Source organism: Puma concolor, chromosome A2 (assembly GCF_028749965.1).
Source record: "Puma concolor isolate L17-30 chromosome A2, mPumCon1.1.hap2, whole genome shotgun sequence".
Classification (NCBI taxonomy): Eukaryota; Metazoa; Chordata; class Mammalia; order Carnivora; family Felidae; genus Puma; species Puma concolor.
In genome coordinates this window covers 85,409,196-85,429,114 of record NC_141668.1, presented here as the reverse complement: position 1 = coordinate 85,429,114, position 19,919 = coordinate 85,409,196, and the positions used below count along the sequence as shown (strand labels likewise).

The following is a 19,919-nucleotide window of genomic DNA, read 5'->3' as shown; positions in this document are numbered from 1 at the left end:
GTGATGTCTGTATGTTTTATGCTTGTAGTGATGTCTCTGGTACTTTGTCTCACAGGGTCCCCCTTAGGATCTCTTGTAGGGCTGGTTTAGTGGTGACAAATTCCTTCAGTTTTTGTTTGTTTGGGAAGACCTTTATCTCTCCTTCTATTCTAAATGACAGACTTGCTGGATAAAGGATTCTCGGCTGCATATTTTTTCTGTCTAGCACACTGAAAATCTCATGCCAATTCTTTCTGGCCTGCCAAGTTTCAAAAGAGAGATCAGTCACGAGTCTTATAGGTCTCCCTTTATATGTGAGGGCACGTGTACCCCTTGCTGCTTTCAGAATTTTCTCTTTATCCTTGTATTTTGCCAGTTTCACTATGATATGTCGTGCAGAAGATCGATTCAAGTTACGTCTGAAGGGAGTTCTCTGTGCCTCTTGGATTTCAATGCCTTTTTCCTTCCCCAGTTCAGGGAAGTTCTCAGCTATGATTTCTTCAAGTACCCCTTCAGCACCTTTCCCTCTCTCTTCCTCCTCTGGGATACCAATTATGCGTAGATTATTTCTTTTTAGTGTATCACTTAGTTCTCTAATTTTCCCCTCATACTCCTGGATTTTTTTATCTCTCTTTTTCTCAGCTTCCTCTTTTTCCATAACTTTATCTTCTAGTTCACCTATTCTCTCCTCTGCCTCTTCAATCCGAGCCGTGGTGGTTTCCATTTTGTTATGCATTTCGTTTAAAGCGTTTTTCAGCTCCTCGTGACTGTTCCTTAGTCCCTTGATCTCTGTAGCAAGAGATTCTCTGCTGTCAGCTCTACTGTTTTCAAGCCCAGCGATTAATTTTATGACTATTATTCTAAATTCACTTTCTGTTATATTATTTAAATCCTTTTTGATCAGCTCATTAGCTGTTGTTATTTCCTGGAGATTCTTCTGAGGGGAATTCTTCCGCTTGGTCATTTTGGATAGTCCCTGGCATGGTGAGGACCTGCAGGGCACTTCCCCTGTGCTGTGGTGTATAACTGGAGTTGTTGGGCGGAGCCGCAGTCAGACCTGATGTCTGCCCCCAGCCCACCGCTGGGGCCACAGTCAGACTGGTGTGTGCCTTCTCTTCCCCTCTCCTAGGGGCGGGATTCACTGTGGGGTGGGGTGGCCTGTCTGGGCTACTTGCACACTGCCAGGCTTGTGATGCTGGGGATCTGGCGTCTTAGCTGGGGTGGGTAGGCAAGGTGCACAGGGGCAGGAGGGGCAGGCTTAGCTTGCTTCTCCTTAGGTGATCCACTTCAGGAGGGGCCCTGTGGCAGCAGGAGGGAGTCAGATCCGCTGCCGGAGGTTTGGCTCCGCAGAAGCACAGAGTTGGGTGTTTGCGCGGAGCGAGCAAGTTCCCTGGCAGGAACTGGTTCCCTTTGGGATTTTGGCTGGGGGATGGGCGGGGGAGATGGCGCTGGCTAGCGCCTTTGTTCCCCACCAAACTGAGCTCTGTCGTCAGGGGGCTCAGCAGCTCTCCTTCCCTTTGTCCTCCAGCCTTCCCGCTTTCTGAGCAGAGCTGTTAACTCATGACCTCCCAGACGCTAAGTCGCGCTTGCTGTCGGAACACAGTCTGTCAGGCCCCTCCGCTTTTTGCAAGCCAGACTCGGGGGCTCTGCTTGGCCGGCGAGCCACCCCTCCGCCCCGGCTCCCTCCCGCTAGTCCGTGGAGCGCGCACCGCCTCTCCGCCCTTCCTACCCTCTTCCGTGGGCCTCTCGTCTGCGCTTGGCTCCGGCGACTCCGTTCTGCTAATCCTCTGGCGGTTTTCTGGGTTATTTAGGCAGGTGTAGGTGGAATCTAAGTGATCAGCAGGACGCGCGGTGAGCCCAGCGTCCTCCTATGCCGCCATCTTCCCATTTTATTCTTGTGTTATCCTCATTTTAAGAATGAGTAAACGGGTACCTGGGTGGCTAATTTGGTTAAGGATCCAATTTCAGCTCAGGTCATGATCTTGTGGTTCACAAGTTCGAGCCCTGCATCAGGCTCTGTGCGGACAGCTCAGAGCTTGGAGCCTGCTTCGGATTCTGTGTCTCCCTCTTTCTCTGCCCCTCTCTCTCCCTCCGTTCCTCCCTCCCTCCCTCTCTCTCTCTCTTTCTCTCAAAAATAAACATTAACAGTGGGTTAACAAAAACATTAATATGTAGTGGGTTAACAGTTAACAAAAACATTAATAATGTTAAAAACATTAACAAAAACAGTGAGTAAACGGAGAGATTAAGAAACTGTCCCAGGATCTTGGAGCTAATTAAATGAAAATGGGCCTAACCTGAGCCCACCCTCACATCTAGTTATATTATTTCCTTTCTATTCTTTTCTTTCATCTTGTTACTAGACCTGAAACCTGGGACTCATTCTTGATTTTTTTTTTTTTCTCCTTAACCTAGCTATTTATTCACCAAGGCTTAGCTCTTCATGCTCCCTTCTAAATATCTCCCCATCTCTCCTAAGTATTTCTGAAATCTTTCTCAACTTCTTCTTCTCCAGCCCACTATAATTCAGACCATATACTTTTCTGCCTAGAATAGTTCAGAAGATTTCCTCTGGCTTTCTGTCCAATCTACTCTCCAGAGAGCCAGAGCCATCTTCCAACCCTGAATTTTATTGCATTCCTTCCCTAAAATCATTGAGTAGCTCTCTATTGCTTTCAAGAGAAATTCTTGACAGAAAGAATTCCTAGGTATTTAGGCACACGTCTTGGTGTGGTTTGTTGATATTAGGTCTTTGTGTCGTCATCTGTTCCTGCCTCTCTCGTGTCCTGTCTTGTCTTTCCAAAACTCCTATGCTATACCAAAGCCTTCTCAAAATATCTGTATTTCCTCACTGTGTGTGCTCTTCTGGATTTATATATTTGGGGGGAATGGCTCTGATCCCTTTACCTTCTCCCACTTTCTTTACCTGGGCCTGTATTCTATGACTCTCAAGGAAGATCACGCTTCTACCAAAATGTCCTTCATCTCTCTTCCCCAATCCACTATTCTTCCCCCCACCTGAGTGCAGGTGTCACAATGTATCATAACAGTCTGCTTAGGAATTTATCTTCCTAGCCATGCTGTGAGCTACTTGAGTGTGATACCAGGATTTTGTTTTGGTCATTCTCCTATTTTGTCCCAATTAGAAGTCCAGACCAAGAATGCCAGAGGAATTTATTTTACTCTTGCAAAGGCTACAGATTAATGAAACATTTGCCAGTGTCCTGGAGAAATAAAAGTATAAATAAGTGAAAAACAAAGTTAATGATTTCCTATGATTTCCTATGAAAGTTATCATTTCCTATGACAGGAAAGTAGCTCCAAAAGCAGTCTGAAATTTTCAAGAATGAGGAAGAGTTTGATAGGGGAAATGACCCAGTATTTTAACCTGTAGAAGTAACTGCAAAAAGCCTGGAGCAAGAATCTGCATATCCTCTGGGTTGTGACATGGAGGTGAAGGGAGCCAGATCACAACTTGGTTCAGGTTCCAGGCATGACCGCCCAGCAGGTGCTTGCTATGTAGGCAAAGGGTTGAGGGCAAGATAAGATAAGGAAAGGACATGCACTATGATGTTGAGTCAAACTGCGAGTCTGATCTAGTTTTAAATCCTTCCTTCTTTTGGAAAAAAACTCCTGGCAAGTAAGGGCTAGAGATTAGAGAGTGAGAAGTATATCTCCTAGCACTCAGTTCAGTTTTAACAGCTATTTAAATCAGATTGGATTTAACACAGCTGTTCTCAAAAAAATTGTTATATATGTGAATAACCAAAAATGTTTAACTCAGTTCTCATAATGCTTGCTTTTGAGAAATCCGTTGTTACATTGCTGTTTTAATTACCTTCCTCATCACCATCCTTAGGATCACTCTTGCTATTTTCTTAATCTACACTCGTACCCTGTACTTCCTACCCTGATTACCATAAAATTTTAATCCCTATTAAATACAGACTTAATCCCTTTTAAGAAGTTGTTTAAAATTAACCGACCATTATCTTGATGGCCCTTTACTTGGAGGGCCATTAGTTCCCTAATTATATGACCCTATGCCCATGTTTTGTACATACCACAATAGTATATTATCTTCAATGTTGTGACCTAGACTCCTTCCCTTTAGTGGGATTTTAGTGAAAAAAGACAACATTCTCCCCTAGCTTCTTTTGAAACAGGATTATAAAGCTCTTCAGTGGTTCAATGTCCTTCAGCTCTTGATGTGTCCTCCCTGTGCCCTGGCTTATGTCCCCTAGCTTGGCATATTCTTTTATTCTATATTTGATATGGCTGCTCTAACCTTAAGATCTTTGTTTGATGCCATTTTGCACACACATAATCATTTCTCCTGTTCCTCATCCCTAAGGCATCTTCTAACTATCCTTCCTTTAAGTTCCATTTAGTCTTCCACAACATTCTGGAGTATTGTGGTACCAAATATGTCAGAGCTTCTTGATAAAACTGGCAGGAAGAGCCAAGCTTGTGAGATACTTTATCACTGTCAATGGTCTTTAGCCAAAGACCTGCAGGAACACACCTGTAGTTGAACAAGTTGAGTTGATTATTCATCTCAAAGAGGGCAAAGTATACCACAGGGAAACAAGGGTGACTCAGTAAGAAGGTGGTAAAAAGAAACTCATATAGAATTTGGATTTGGGGTGATTAGATTGGAAGTGGGGTTAAGGAAACAGAGTTGTGCTCTGAATTGGATGTTGTGGGGAAGCAAGGTAATTTTACCACTGGGGGTCTAATAAACCTTATCTAGGAGTAGGGAAGAAGAGACTGGCTAAGGCTGTGATTGGCAAAGCAGCAGCAATGACCCATATTAGCTGGGAAAGGGAGTTATGTGGTATCTTAGTGTTCGTAAATGCTCTGTGTTTATACATCGTTATAGAGCGCTTGGTTTTTGTCATGAACCATCATGATCATAGAGTGGCCTTTTCTAAAGTTGATGTTCTGTCAAATTGTTGATGTTCAACAAGAGGATACCAAGGCCTGGCTGTGAGTACCAGGCCAATGTCCAGAAACAACAAGACCTACCAGATAGCAGCAGACCAGGTCCTGGACATCAGGAGCTATTTTCTCTTTCATATGACAAAATTCTTTGTTGCTTCAGTAATGAAACTTACCTCTATGAAATCCACTTTCCACTACTTTGGTTATAAGATCCTAATAGAGTTTCTTTGTAATTTTCTCCCTAAGCCCTATGGTATAGTCACTGCACAGTATTTTAATACAAAATCTCATTAATTTGATGCTAGTAATTTGATGGTCAATGAGAACCACAAGAGATCAATCTGTGTATAATAACTACAACATGCACAAACTGTTTAGGGAATTGATTCAGTTCCTTGCATTTACACTCTAAAAACTAATGTGTTACATAAATGAAAAAAATATACCATTGACAGATAAGAAATAAATGGAATAAAATCTTAATTTCATGTAGTGAAAGTTACTTGTGGAAAAATTAAGCAGTCTTTCCACTTACTATACAGGATAAGAATGTAATTAACCAGAGATTGTAAAATCTTGGAGTTGTGAATTATTGTAAATACAGTATTTCTGGAAATCTCCATCTAAGTTTAACTTAAATAAATGTGGTTTAAAATATATGTGTCAATTTTCTACTTAGATATTCTAGATGCCACCTAAAATAAATTGAATCATCTTTTTCTTTTACATAATAGAAAATCATCATAACTTTTGTTTAAAAGAACATCTAGTGAGTGATTCAAGTTCATGATCGAGTATTCAATGTTTTAGTAATGTGTGGATTTCAAATGAGTAGAAACATTAACAAATGACCCATGCTTCTAATTTGCTTAAGAACTTGTTATCAAGTCTACAGAGGAGGTGTTGTGGGTGGGGATGGGACAGGAGTGGGGGGAGGGCGTTAAGGCTACAAATTAAGCTTGATTCCATAAGTCACACATGCAAAAATTACCTTTCCATAATGTATATTTGAGACATTTGGATTTGGAATATTGTGAAATATACCACTCTCTTTATATGTATATGCTTTTTAAACATGAGCTGCATAATAAATGCAAGGTTTCAGTCCCATATATAAGGTTAAGATTTTCCACCTTTGAGTTTTTTCAATTGGTCTTAAAATAGAAAAAAGGCAATACAAAATAGAGATTTGTTATCCACCTCTGCTTTATTTATCATATTATTAATAAAGAGAAGCTATTTTCATTGAACTTTATAGAATTTGCCCTTAGTTATCTTTGAAGATAGGATCTAAGCAAACAAAGATGTGCATTTTTTACTTTCCCCTTAAGATTTACCCTTTTGCATGATCCTGGTTCATCTTTCCTGTTTTCAAGTGAAACATGTAGCTTTGTTTTATGCGAGACAGTAACTGAACAGGAAACTGACATTGAGAAGTTAAAACTCGAGTTAAACATTTCCACTGTTAATTAAATAACAAGGTTTAAGTCTTTTTAAAGATTACAGATGTCTGTTATGAGCCTAGGCGATGTGAGTTGATTCAAGTCTTGTACAACCACTGCCATCGTTTTGGATGCGACATCTGAATGGTTCAATAGTTAGAGCAAGGTCATGATAACTGACTTAATTCCCTGTTAATAAAAGGAGAACAATACCAATAAGTATAAAAAAAATCCCTTAGTTAGTTGGGAAATCAGTATTCTTGGAGACCATTCTTTATTTTTTGCAGAGTCAAATTTGCATAATGTACTTGGGGGTATGTGTATATTTTAACATTACAATCTGGAAGACTGCTGTAAATAAACATAATGACTACTTTTTGTGATGGTCAAAAGGAGTACTTTGTGTGCCCAGTTTAGCAAGAGATACCTATTTTAAATGGAAATTTAAAAATTTAGGGTCAATCACTTTTCTTACCTGAAACATTCCTGCACTTGGCGTGTTTCTGCAAACTACATCCATCATGGATATTCTTAAAATGATTGTTGTATTACTTATGCCAGAATAAAATGGCACCTTTCTCCTCTTACATCTAATCCTTGTTTTTCCAGGGCGTATTATTAGCCTTAGGGGCAAACAGTAGTGATTGTTTTTAATTGCAAAAACCACACAGAGTGTTTCTTGGAAAATATTCTTGTTTTCCACTAGCTTAGATTCTCTTTTTTCCCTTATCCTATACCTCTTTAAACGGTCCTAATGCATTTACATTTTATGCAGGCACTGGTCAAACAACTGCACCAAAAAGCAGGTTCATGTAATCCTTTCATTTATTGCATATTCTTGACAAGGTCCTTTTGTAAATTACTGAGCCTAGTCTAAGCAAATGAAATGATAAGTGTCTCCTACATATTGGTCCATGGCCTTTGCAATACAGACCTCCATACCTTGACCTTTGTTCCCCACACTTACCTCCACATCTCCCCAACCCCCATGATGATGCTAAAGTGCTGCCCTGATTCCACACCACTACCTTAAAAGCTAAACCACTGCCTGGAATGTGAAGTGGGGAAGATGAGAAATTAAGAGTTTAAATACTTCCTAATAGCAGTGGAAGTGTGTGAGTGTTCCTGTTAACAGCTTAACTGCTGTGCTATTTGTTAGCATTATACTATATTTGACACTTCAACCGGTGCTGGTATAAGAGAAGTGTCCAGTTCTAGGTTCCTTTGGATTTTAGTGTTTTGTTTCTGCTTTTACGGGAGCTCTTGGTTCAGTTTTTACCCAGTTTTCATTACTTCTCCTATTCCTACCCCTGCTGTTAGGCTCCAGAGCACCATCAAAAAGCTTTTCAGGAGAGTATTTCTCCCACTCAGGAGGAGAACTTCTGGGGCTGGCTTCGTTTTATAGCCCTCCTCGCCATGGATGCCACCACACACTGCAAGTATCTTCCTACTACTCCAAAAGTCTGTCTAAAGTGAGTCCATCTCCTCTTCATTGACTGAATACAAGTTTTAGTTCAGAGCCTTATGTCTTCCCAGTATTCATTAGTCTCCTGTGTAGACTCTCATCCCAACTTATTGCCTTTAATATGACCCTTTATAAGTAACAACTCTTATCTTGTCATTTCCCTGACTTAAAGTGACTTAATGACTCTATTCTGCTTACAGAATAAAACTCAAGTTTCTTAGAATCACGCAAAGGGCTTCAAAAGCTGGTTTCTGCTCATCTTTCTCACTTTGTGCTATTTCCCTGCAAAGAATTTTGTGGTTTTCCAAATACATCATTCCCTTCTGGCTTTGAATTTATACATGCTGTTCTTTCTACTTGTCCTGACTTTACAACCTCTTGGGTGGTTAGAAAATGTCTACGTATCCTTTGACGCCTTTCCATTAATTTATAGTGTATCTCCTCTCAACAAAACCACGATCTCTGAAAGACATTTTTTTTTCATCTTTGTGTCCCGGCACCAAGATCAATGTCTGGTTATAGTCAGTGGTCAGTAGTGTTTAAGTGAATATATGAGTTAATGAGTGTCCAAATACCTTTCCTCCTTTTTCATCCGAAGCTTGGAACTTTCTTTATTCTACTCTTTATCATTTCTCTCAAATAAGCTTAGGGGGAAAGCTTCATGAAAACTCTTGGAATTTTCTCCAATAGTAGTTTCCAAGTGTAAAAACTATAGGCTATATAATTATTATTTATTATTTATTAAATAAATCTGAATTCAAGTGCTACATATTTTGTGACATTGAATAAATTGTGTAACCTTTCAGTATCTCAGCTTCCCCATCTGTAAAATGGGTGCAAAATTATCTTAGGGTTAAGATTTTAAAAGCCAAACTATACACACACACACACACACACACACACACACACACACACACACACACACACATTTATGTATATATAAATATGAAACTCCATTTCCTCATCTGAGAAATAAATCATTTAGATTAAATGACTTTTAATATCCCTTGCAGGTTTCAGATTTAGGGGACATGAACTTTGGTCCCTCTTCTCTTACTATCTGTGACACTGAGAAGATAAATTTTCAGGTCCTCTCTGTGCTTCTTGGCTAAAATGAGGGGGTTGTACTAGGTGATCTATAAAGAATCTTCCAATCTAAGTTTACTGGATCATCTGTTATCTAAATCTATACGTCTGTTTCCTTTCTTTTGTATATACTTACTACCATACAGCGTCCCAGGTTTGTTTTTAAAATTACTGACTAATGAATATAATTTCACCAGGGGAAAGTGTTCTCGATTTACAGATGTACAGGCTGGGAGCTGGTAAGTAACAGGTTATATAATATCTTGGTCAAATTCCAAACACAAGCAAATTTCCGTGTGTTGACTTTCTGATCTACAGAATTCTATAGCAACTGTTTGTAAAGACTTCAAAAAATTTCAGATTAAATAGGAGTAATGTCAGCAAAATAGCAGTTTTAGAAATTTCTAGCACCCATTCTGTCTCAGAAACCTCAATCTGAACCACTACCTACATGAAAATACCTTTATAAGAGCTAAGGTTTCCAGGTGATGATTTACGTATGTGTGTGAAGCAGGTACCATGTTTTTGTAGAGACATTGAAGACTATAGCCCATGGCCTCAATCCTTTCCGTAAAGTAGAAAATAAAGCAGTTTCCTGAGCAGATACATTTCCTGGGAAATTGTTAAGAAAATGAAGAACCAAGGGAGTGAAGGGAAGAGACACAAGGTAGGAAAAGAAGTAAAGGATTGGTAAGTAGTTACTGCGGACAGCTCAATTCAAACGTAATCTTGTTTTGGGTGCCAGGGTGGCTCAGGAGGTTAAGCTTTGGACTTTGGCTCAGGTCCTGATCTTGAGGTTCATGAGTTTGAGCCCCACTTTGGGCTTTCTGCTGCCAGTGCAGGGCCCACTTCCTCTGTCTCCCTCTGTCTCTGCCCCTTCCCTGCTCCCCTGCTCATGTGTAGGTTCTCTCCCTCTCCCTCTCCCTCCCTCCCTCCCTCCCTCCCTCCCTCCCTCCCTCCCTCCCTCTCTCTCCCCCCCCCCAATAAACATGAAAAATATTAAAAGAAACAGATATAATACTGTTTTAAAATGTATTTGATTATCAAATGAATGTGATTGAAAAAAGTCAAATAGTATTTTAGCACCTAAAGAAAAAAAGACCATTGTCCTATTTTCCCTAGCTTCTCCCATTCCCCATGCCTCTTTCCAGGAGAAAAATACCTTGAACTATTTCTAGATAACATACTTACAGTGTTAATTCTTGATTTTATAAAAAGTATTCTCTTTTACACATGGCCTTTGATTTGTTCCTATGGAGAAGGATCTAGTTTTTATACTACACTACAGAACCCTCCCTCCATTTTACCCACTTGATATAATCACCTTTCTTGATAGTATTGACTATCTACCTTCATGTTACAAATTTTCTTAAAAGGAGAGCCACAAGTTTGGAATGAGTGCTTTCTTTCTGGTAAAATTTATTTTTTCCTGGTGATGATAATCGCCTCCTAAAATCCTGTCATCCTCCTGACCCAATACTAACTTCACCACCACCCCCAAGGCCTGTGACATAATTCTTATCCTAGAACTTCTTTTAAACTTCTTCCTGGAAATTCCTTTTGTCTCTCGGTTGTCAGACAAGCTATATTCTCCATCCTCTGTCTTCTGATTTCTTTGTTTACTTCCTTACTTTGGTGGAGTTTCTGTTCTGGGAGTTCTTTGAACTCCTTAGGAAAGGATAAAAGACAAGTAAAATTTGGGAACTTGCAGATATTAAAATTCTCCTTCTTGAAAACATGTTTGCATATAGAATTACAGTTGGAAATCCTTTTCCCTCAGATTTTTAAAGAGATTGCTCACATGTCTCCTAAATTCCCAGTGTTCTGACTTGGTGTGACGTTATTCCCAAGTCCCCCGGGAGGCTTTTAAGATCTTCTGTTGTTCTTGATACTCTGTAAGCATGTGAAGACAGGTAGGACAATGGCCTGTGGCCATTTCAATCCACCATGCTAAGCTGGCTGACTTCTTGTACTCTGGAGACTTAGATCCTTCAATTCTGGATAACACTCATGCATTCTATCCTTACCCCCCCCCCTTTTTTTTCTGGTTTTATTTTTCTTTCCCTGGAAAACCCTTCCTGTGAATGTTGGATCTGTTCTGTTCCTCTGATGGTGCTCTTGTGGCTCCTGTACTGATGTCATGCCTGTGATATTCCAAATGCCCTGCTGACTGTGTTATTTCTACAACCGTTGCTTAAATTTTCTTTATTGCTACCTTTTATTTCCCTTTCTATGACTTTATGATTTTCTGTTTCACTGGTTTCATGATGGAGTATCTTCCCTTAGTTGTCTGAACAGAGTAATCACAAAAAAATATTTAGTGTTTTTTATTCCCTTTTCTTATATTTGTCCTTATTGTCTCCTTACCTGTTTTAAATACTGTCGTGCATGTCAGAAGTGTTCCTCAAATGTTTGGTGATTGTCCATTTACATTTAAAATCGTGGCATATAAATACGAATCTCATTCTAGAGTTTCATTGACCAATATGGTAGCCACTAACCACAGGTGGCTATTGAGAACTTGAAATAGACTTAGTCCAAACTGAGATGTGCTACAACAGTAAAACAAAAACCAGACTTGTAAGTCTTTGTATATAAAAAAAGTAAAATAGCTCCTTAATAATTTTATGTCAATTATTATAATACATTATAATAATGATAATATAATTAATATATTAACACATAATTTATATATATATAATTATATTAAAAGGATAGTATTTATGATATTGGGCTAAGTGATATATTAATATTAAAATTAATATCACCCATTTATTTATGCTTTTAATGTGGCTAGTGAAGATTTCAAAAGTATATATAACATGAGGCTCACGTTCTGCTTTTATTGGACAGTGTCCCTCTAGAGGGATCAAGTAAGCTTCTGGTCATTTCATTTTCCTCCCCCATTACCCACTTCTACTAGGAAGTAATGTAATGTGTTCTCTTGGACCAGTCAGTTCCCCCAGAAAGAAATCCTGTCATTTCTTGCTCGCTAGAGCTCTGGAAGTGGCAGTAGAAAAGGAATCGGTATGTGGAATTTCACTTAAACTTATTTCTGCATGGATCTCCCTCATGCCCCTAACTGGGCCTTCTGTTTTAAATCCAGAGTTCTTTGCTCAATATTGTCAAAGCAGAAACACCCTACCTTTTAACAGGGTGAGGAAGGAGAGTGCATTGGCTGAGTGGAGTATTTGAAGAGAAGATTTGGGGTTTAGGACTTAGTCAACCAAGTTAGACCCTGCTTCCCATGGCACTCCATGCTGCTGGTTCATGACCCTTTCTGGAGTTATTTAGCAGATCCTTTTTGCTTCATATTGGCTTTCTGTTCTAGGCATAGATGTTGAGAATCTGACATTTTAGGGCCCATTATTATGAGTCCATTTGCTTTCTAAATATTGACTTATTTTCTGGATTTTGTCATCTAAATATCTTGTCTGAACACATGTGTTCATGGTTTTTTTTTTTTTAATTCTATTACTTTCATTTTAATGAAATTTCAGGTGCATGTGAAAATGGATTCAATCTTCCATGTTTAACCAGAGGTCTTTTTTTTTTTTTTTAATTTTTTTTTTTCAACGTTTATTTATTTTTTGGGACAGAGAGAGACAGAGCATGAATGGGGGAGGGGCAGAGAGAGAGGGAGACACAGAATCAGAAACAGGCTCCAGGCTCTGAGCCATCAGCCCAGAGCCTGACACGGGGCTCGAACTCACGGACCATGAGATCATGACCTGGCTGAAGTCGGACGTTTAACCGACTGCGCCACCCAGGCGCCCCAAACCAGAGGTCTTTAAATCACTCATCTTTTCCTTCATTATTTTCTGTCAGATTATGCTCAGGCATTTAAGTTTCCCATAACCTGGTCTAAATATACTTCCCTCTACCTGAATAGGTCAAACCAGGCTTACATTTTCCACATGCCTTTTTTTTTTCTACCATACCAATGATAGTGCTAAATGCTTTATGTAATTACCTAATTTTATATTCTGAGAACCCCACTTCCTTCTACTTATTTATATTTAACTAATCTTCTAGGGAAGATTAAGGATCTGTGAGTTCTGTGAACATACTCTTAGGACTTCATTGTTTCCTTGATTGTTTCCTACATTTTACAGTTTTTATAATATGATGAAATGATATTGTGAGATATTAATCCACATGATTTTATCCCTCTACCCTCTTTCTTCTCTTTGAACTGCAAAATAGGAAGCTGCAAATTGGGGAAGGACCTTGAGTGAAGACAAGAAATAGACTTTATGTGAATATTCAGTGTTAATAAAGATATGAAAAGCAGTTATGATCAAACTGACACATTGTTCTCAACATTATTTCAAAGTAGCGCAAAGGGCAATACACTTGAATAGAGGTGGGAACAAAGGAGCTTAGATGTGGAGGAATCCCAGAGAGCTACTGTGGTCTGCCTTGCCGCAGACACATTCCTAAAGGCAAGCTTTCTCACCTCCATCCCCAGAGGCGAATATGAGGATCTCAGAGCTGAGGCATGCCTCAGAGAGAACAGCCTCCGAAAACACTGTGTCCATCATGGCTCCAGAGCAGTGGTGTATAATAGGCTGTGTGTGATGTGTAGGCAGCTATGTTTAGAAACAGATTCACAGAGCTCTTGGGGCCCTATCACTCTGCTCAAGGCCCTATACAGTTGCGTAAGTAAACTGAGGAAAACAGGGCCATTACCTGCCAAGTGCTCACGACCAGGACAGGGAAAGCCACAGCCACCAGTTTAGAGAGGGTATTCTGTGTTCTAATCTCTTCGTCCGTTTTTTTGGTAAAAACATGCTTCTGATAAGATTATCATTTCACAAAGTAAATACAATGTGATAGTGCAAGAAATAAAAACTGTGATGTGATTATTTAAAAAGTCAACCAACACACATCAATGCTACGTCACCTGCCCTGCAATCAGATTCTGGAGATAAGTGCAGTGACTTTGGAAAGGACTCACTAGAAAGAACTTTGCTTGTATGTAGCCCAAAGGAGGAAGGGGCACAAGATACCCTTTCAGTGGTATTTAAAACTAGATTTGAATAATTATTTGTCCAGTTGTCTCATTCTAGGAGCTTACCCATATATCTGACACTTATTGTGGGTTTAAACATTGAGCTAGGTATAGTTCAGAGAGAGAGGAGTCCAGTCCCTGCCTCCAGGGAGTTTGGGAGTTACCTATTTGATAGAGGGAAGCAAGACTTGGCTTCCTATTACCTAATTCAGTTGAGCAATAAACAGGGAGAGACTCCAGGATAAAGTGCCTGACAGAGGTCAGAGTAGGGGTTGCATGTGAGAGAGTGTCCTGTCCTCACATAGCCTCTGTGTCTTGTAAGGAGAGCCTTGACATGAATCTGACCAGAAGGCTTTATATTTGAGTGGCATCTGTAGGAGTAGATTTTAAAATGAGTAATCTGGGATTGGGAAAAGACTTCTAAAGTGGGGGAAATAAAGGATGTAAGAGGATAATCAGTGCTTCTAGAAAGCCAATGTCCCTGACTTAATGCTATCATCTAGACTTTACAATTTCAAGAATGTTTTATTGTCAAAAAAAGAAGGACTGAGAAATTTTTATTTAAAAACAGTTTTCCTCTGCTTTCAAGTGGAAACACATCTACTGCATTTAATTTCTTTATATAGGAATGCATCATTGAAGTTTTTATCTTCTGTGAATCGTACTTGTACAACCTCAGGTTTCTTGTTTCCTGAGGCATGAATATGACTGTTTGCTTTCTTTAAAGCCTAACATTCATAGTAAGAGGATATGTTTTATCCTGAGTAAGACATACACAAATATACTAAGATCTTCTTAAAATTTACTTAATACAACAAAGAAATCTCTAAGTGTCATAAACATGTACCTTTTGATATGTTCAGCCTGATTAGTTTTAGATTTAAAAATCATTAAAGTGCTTGCAAAGTTATACATCCACCTTAACTTTCAGTCTTCATTATTTTCAAATCAAATCACTGTATCAAATTAAATTGGTATGCTTACCAATTTATTGGTATGTCAACATATTTACTCTCATTTTCTAAATTTAAATGACTTTCCACTATCTGTGAAGGTATGGAAACACCAAAGACGTTATAAAATGTATCCAGTATGTTGTTACTCTTTTTTTCAGCATTAAGTAAAATTTGGGGGCTTTGAGGAAGAAGTTTTAGTTCTTTGACTTATTTATGCAAAGTTATAATTCTTGGCAGCTTAATACAAATTGCTTTTGTATTTTAAGAAGAAACCACATTTTTCCCCTAACAATGCCTGAACTTAGCAGGAATGCAATTAATTTGAAATTAATTTCCTCTAATCTTATTTTGATGTTGCTGGCAACAACTTTTTATATTTTCTTCCTTGAGGTCACTAGCTTTTTGGTAGAAATTGCTCTTTTTAAAGATGGAGAAATACCTTCTGCCTTTAACCTTTCTCTGTGTTGGCCAATACATGGTAGTCAGTCTCTGACTTATGCTTGCGGAAGAAGCTGGAAATATTAATCCCTCTGTGAAGCTTGGCATCTCTCCTGCTGAAACTTCCCCCTCTGTATGTCCTCCACTGTGCCATAAACCTTCCATTAAACCACCTATTATATTACTATAATAACTTTTCTGTATGTCTATCTCTCACTCCATGAAGATAAGTTTTATTTACCTTCATAAACTCTGGACCCAGAAATACCCAGTGCCAAGAGGAATAGTTTAATAAGATAAATTTCTTTACATTCTTATTTAATGTAACTATCATCTCTATATAAGAGTGATGAAAATAATTTTAAAACCTCAGGGTAGCATAGCAAAATGTGTCTGCTGAGAGCTTTATATTGGCAAAAGGTAAAGATTTAGATCTGGGCAAGGAAATGTTTGTATGTGACCATGTATCCTTATGTCTTCCTACTAATCTTTGCTATTGCTTGTTGTATAGATGCATAAACTCAAGGTCATCCATTTCATACTGATGCTGAAAATTTTAGCATTTATCTAATTTTCTTAGTTTTCCTTGTGTTATCTCCTCTGTAAAAATATGGCTCATAATACTCAATTAGAGAATTTTTTGTGGACATAAATAATGACAAATGGAAGCATTTAGTATGACACCTGGCCCATGGTATAATGTTAACAAATAGGTCTTCTCCCTTACTCTTTCCTAGAACTTTTCAAAGTGTTCTATATGAAAGGGAAGAAATAGAATATATTAATCAAGTAGAAAATTTTTATTTTCATATTTAATAACTAAATTTAAATAATGTTGAAGATGTTTAAATATTTAAAATAAACTTGAGAAGTCCAAAGAGCAGGAACCAGAATAGCTTTAAAAAATGAACTTCACTCTAGTGATAGTATCTAGTGCATGACAATCAAAAAGAGGTAAAAATTATTCTAATTATCCAGGAATTGAACTTTAAGTTGGTGAGCATTGCTAAAGAGGAACAAAGAATAATGACATATACACAAAACAAAAGCAATGCTTTAGCAAATATCAAACCAGAACCTAGAAGAAGATATGTGACAAGAGGTAAAAACTAGAGAAAACAGAAGCATAAGGAGAAAAAGAAAGCAATGTTTTTTTGAAAACCATTAGGGTAACGTAGAATAAGCATTTCCAGTTCTCTGGGTCTCTGTGACCTCTTTTGCTCAATTATCAGGACCAGATGATTCCTAAGATTCCTTCAATTTCTGCAGTATAAAGGTCATCAACAGAGAGAAGAAATGTGTCATGCGTAGAAGTGGGTGAAAGGTCTTTGAACTAAGAGTAACAGCTATTTATATCTGAGTAAATGTGGATGTTCTGGGAGCCTAGGAAACTCTGTTATCTTCTACCGTAGAATCTTTCTGTAGAATTGTCCTCTGTATGTGAGGTGCGTCCCCAGAATGTGAGCTCCTTGCAGGGAGGTGTTGCTAACCTATCCAAGCTGATTTGAATATATTCTATTATTGGTTTATCTTAGTAAATATTGGTAGCTTTCAACAACTAACAGCAGGGAGAGCTATAAATCTCCTTCTTAAAACAGACAAAGTGAAAGCTCTCTCAAATTGGCTTCTGACTGAAGCAGATGAGCAGCAAGCAGGAACTCAACCTGTTGCCCATGCTCCACGAAGCTTTCATGTTCTGTACTTTTCAGTGTCTCAGTAGTCCTTACGTGGACAATTCAAAGGCATATGTTTAACATGCTAACCATGGAATTCAGCTAACCATACCGTCATAGTCAGACAATGGGGAATGCCCCCAAATCAAAAGCTACACAATGGGCCATTTCTCAACTGAGCCTTAGGCATCTGGGCTTGGTGGGTTTTTATAACCTGTGATGTAAGAGTAGGGAGTTAGCCATATTTCTAGCCAACTCATAAATCTTTGAAGCCATTCATTTCACCACTGGGAACCTCATTATTATTTTTTATGGAGAGTTTCAGATTTTACGAGATAAAGGTAATTAAATTACAGATTTTGATTACATGGTAAATAGCTCTAGAATGAATGTTCACAACTAGGGTAGCACCCCACTTTAGAAGGTGGATTGAAAGTGTTCAGTACTCACCCATTGTATTTATTCTTTTTTGTTTGTTTCAAGTTTTTGTTTAAATTCTAGTTAACATAGAGTGCACACGTTGTATTTTATCTGGAAATATTTGTAGTGCATTGCAGAAAAACTCATGGTAGGAAACATGCTTTCTTCCTCTTTGTGGCCGAGTTCTTGGAACACAGTGGTCACATGAATATTTATCATGTATGTATAAGGATGCATATTATCAACAGTAATCCCCAGGAAATTACTGACTAAATGATGGGAGAAAAATCATATTTTTTTGTCTAATTTAGCTTATATTATAATGGCTCAATTTGTTTTTGGAGTGTCTTTACTTTTTTATTCTAATGAGTTGCAAAAATAAGAGTACACCCACCAAATATTGCTATCTTAGTTGTCTTACATGGCAAAAGAATGTCATAACTATTGTAGACCCCAAGCTGTTGATTTTGCAATGCCCTGACCAAGAAGCCTTTTCTCTCCAGCTTTCACAAACTAGAATATTCATCGATGCTTTGATTCTTCTCCTAAGAGAAGTGTGCATGTTTTTATCAGGTTCCTATAACAAAGACACAGGATGAAAGGAGTCAAGGGAACCACTCTAAGAAAATAAGTAGGAATATCCCTGGAGAGGGATCTGCTTCTGTGTTCTTTTAAACGTCACGGCGTAATTGTTTCTTTCTATCCCTTTTTTTTTTTTTTTTTTTTTTTTTTTTTTTTAAAGAAAGAACCAGCATGAGGAGCAGCTCACTTGTAAGCTGGGGAAGTTGGCAAACACTGGCGGCAGAGCCTAACTTTGGTTTAGCAATCATACTGCCTCAGTGGAGTGTCACTCAAAACTCCACAGCCATTCTTGGATACTTGAAGGTGGGGCTCACAGCAGTCAGCAGTGATTTGACCCAGCACTTGGGGCAAACATAACCACAGTTATCAGTGTTAATTCCATTGTCTTCCAACCAGCATTTTGCAAGTGAGTTAATATTGGAGGATTTGCCCTTTTTCTTCGGACTCCAAACTGGTAATTATGCTTATGTAATCCCTGTGAAGTTTTCTACCCTAACAACATAGACGCAAGACTGGTTCCTTTAATACTAAAATCTTACTTTGATCTGGTTTTTTGCTTTCTTCTTGTCCAGTTTAAGCTCTGCCTGCATTTCTCTCTTCTCTCAGGGAGTATTTGAGATACAGACCTACAGGCACCCTGTCCCCAGCTTTTTGATAAGTTGTAGCTAAAAGAAAATGGAAGCAGTTGTAACTTTACCATGTATGATCTTGCCAGTAATAAATACAATACTAAGTGATAAGAGGATATTAAAAAATACTCAGAAGTATCGACACCCTCCAAGAAACATGTGGTTATATACATGCAGCAGTGGAGGAGTATCTTAACAGAGCAACAATGTACTAAAAGGACAAATTCATGCACAGTTCTTTTATTCTTAAGAATATCTATGCCCAGGGAGACTGTTAAACTGCAGATGAATTTTATAATTGCCTGGAAAGGCAATTATAATATAGTTATGCAAGTTTTGGACTCTCTTATATGAAGATTGTAACGCAGAGTGGGTGTCTTCCCAGTCTTGAAGAAGAATCTATCCTTTCCCATTTAGAATCAACAGTAATCAGTAGCTATCACAGGAAGAGTTTCTACTGCTGACATTCCTGGTATGTCTCTAGTCAACAGGTGGCTTCCTGGGACTTGTATGAGAGGTGACATGTCAACTTTATCTTACATTCAGGTTACAGAACTCTATCATCATATTGTATACCTGGCAGGTTACTGAATCTTTGATGCAACAGCTAACAGGATACGGGAAGTAATGTTACAAAATTTACCATTAAATTAGAACCAGTTTTCAATTTGCACATCATTCCTCCAATGTTTTTCCTGGTAAGAGCTAGCCACATGGAATGATAATGGGAGGCAGGTATTAGAATTAGGTAAAATTTTACAGATTTCAGACCTAATCATTTTACTGTTCACATAATACCATTTCTAGTAATGGCATTTTATTCTGACCTGCATTGTGATACAGTATTCTATAGGAACGGACGATATCTGTGTGTCTTAACTCTCTCTCACTTTTATTATCTCAAATAGTTGGAAAGTAAGCCTTGTGAATTAAGAGCTATAGAGGCAGTGGTTTGCCTCTGTGGGTACTGTGTGAAGACAGGAGACTCGGGGAGAGTGTTTGACATAGACAGGGGCAGGAAATGCTAATATTACCTCATTCAAAGAATTCCTAACCTTGCTTGTACCTCAGACCTATACAATTTTATTTGATGTTTGGGTGGTTAATTATTCAAGCATTCTAGACAAACCATAATTAAACATTTCAATATAAAATCACAAGCAATTACTGATGTATAATTATGTATGCTACCTAAGTATAAATAATTAGAAAACAAAAAAATTGAAATGACCTGCTGTGTGGGAATGCTGCTAAACAGATATATTTTTTTACACTAAAAGGCAAGGACTTT

General features: G+C 38.4%; 2 protein-coding genes across 3 annotated transcripts in view; one reads left to right on the top strand and one right to left on the bottom strand.

The window, feature by feature from the left end:
• GNAT3 (G protein subunit alpha transducin 3) overlaps positions 1 to 19,919 on the bottom strand; it is a 314,655-nt gene that overhangs the window by 157,028 nt on the left and 137,708 nt on the right. The window lies entirely within an intron of this gene.
• The window catches only part of CD36 (CD36 molecule (CD36 blood group)), an 82,464-nt gene that overhangs the window by 10,306 nt on the left and 52,239 nt on the right, over positions 1 to 19,919 (top strand). The window contains exon 1 of one of the 2 annotated variants that reach the window (XM_086696824.1): positions 18,308 to 18,453. The exons of the other annotated variant lie outside the window; for it this stretch is intronic. The gene's annotated coding sequence lies outside the window, so the exon portion shown is untranslated. Of the gene's footprint in view, positions 1 to 18,307; positions 18,454 to 19,919 lie in introns of those variants that run through there. 2 annotated transcript variants of the gene reach the window in all.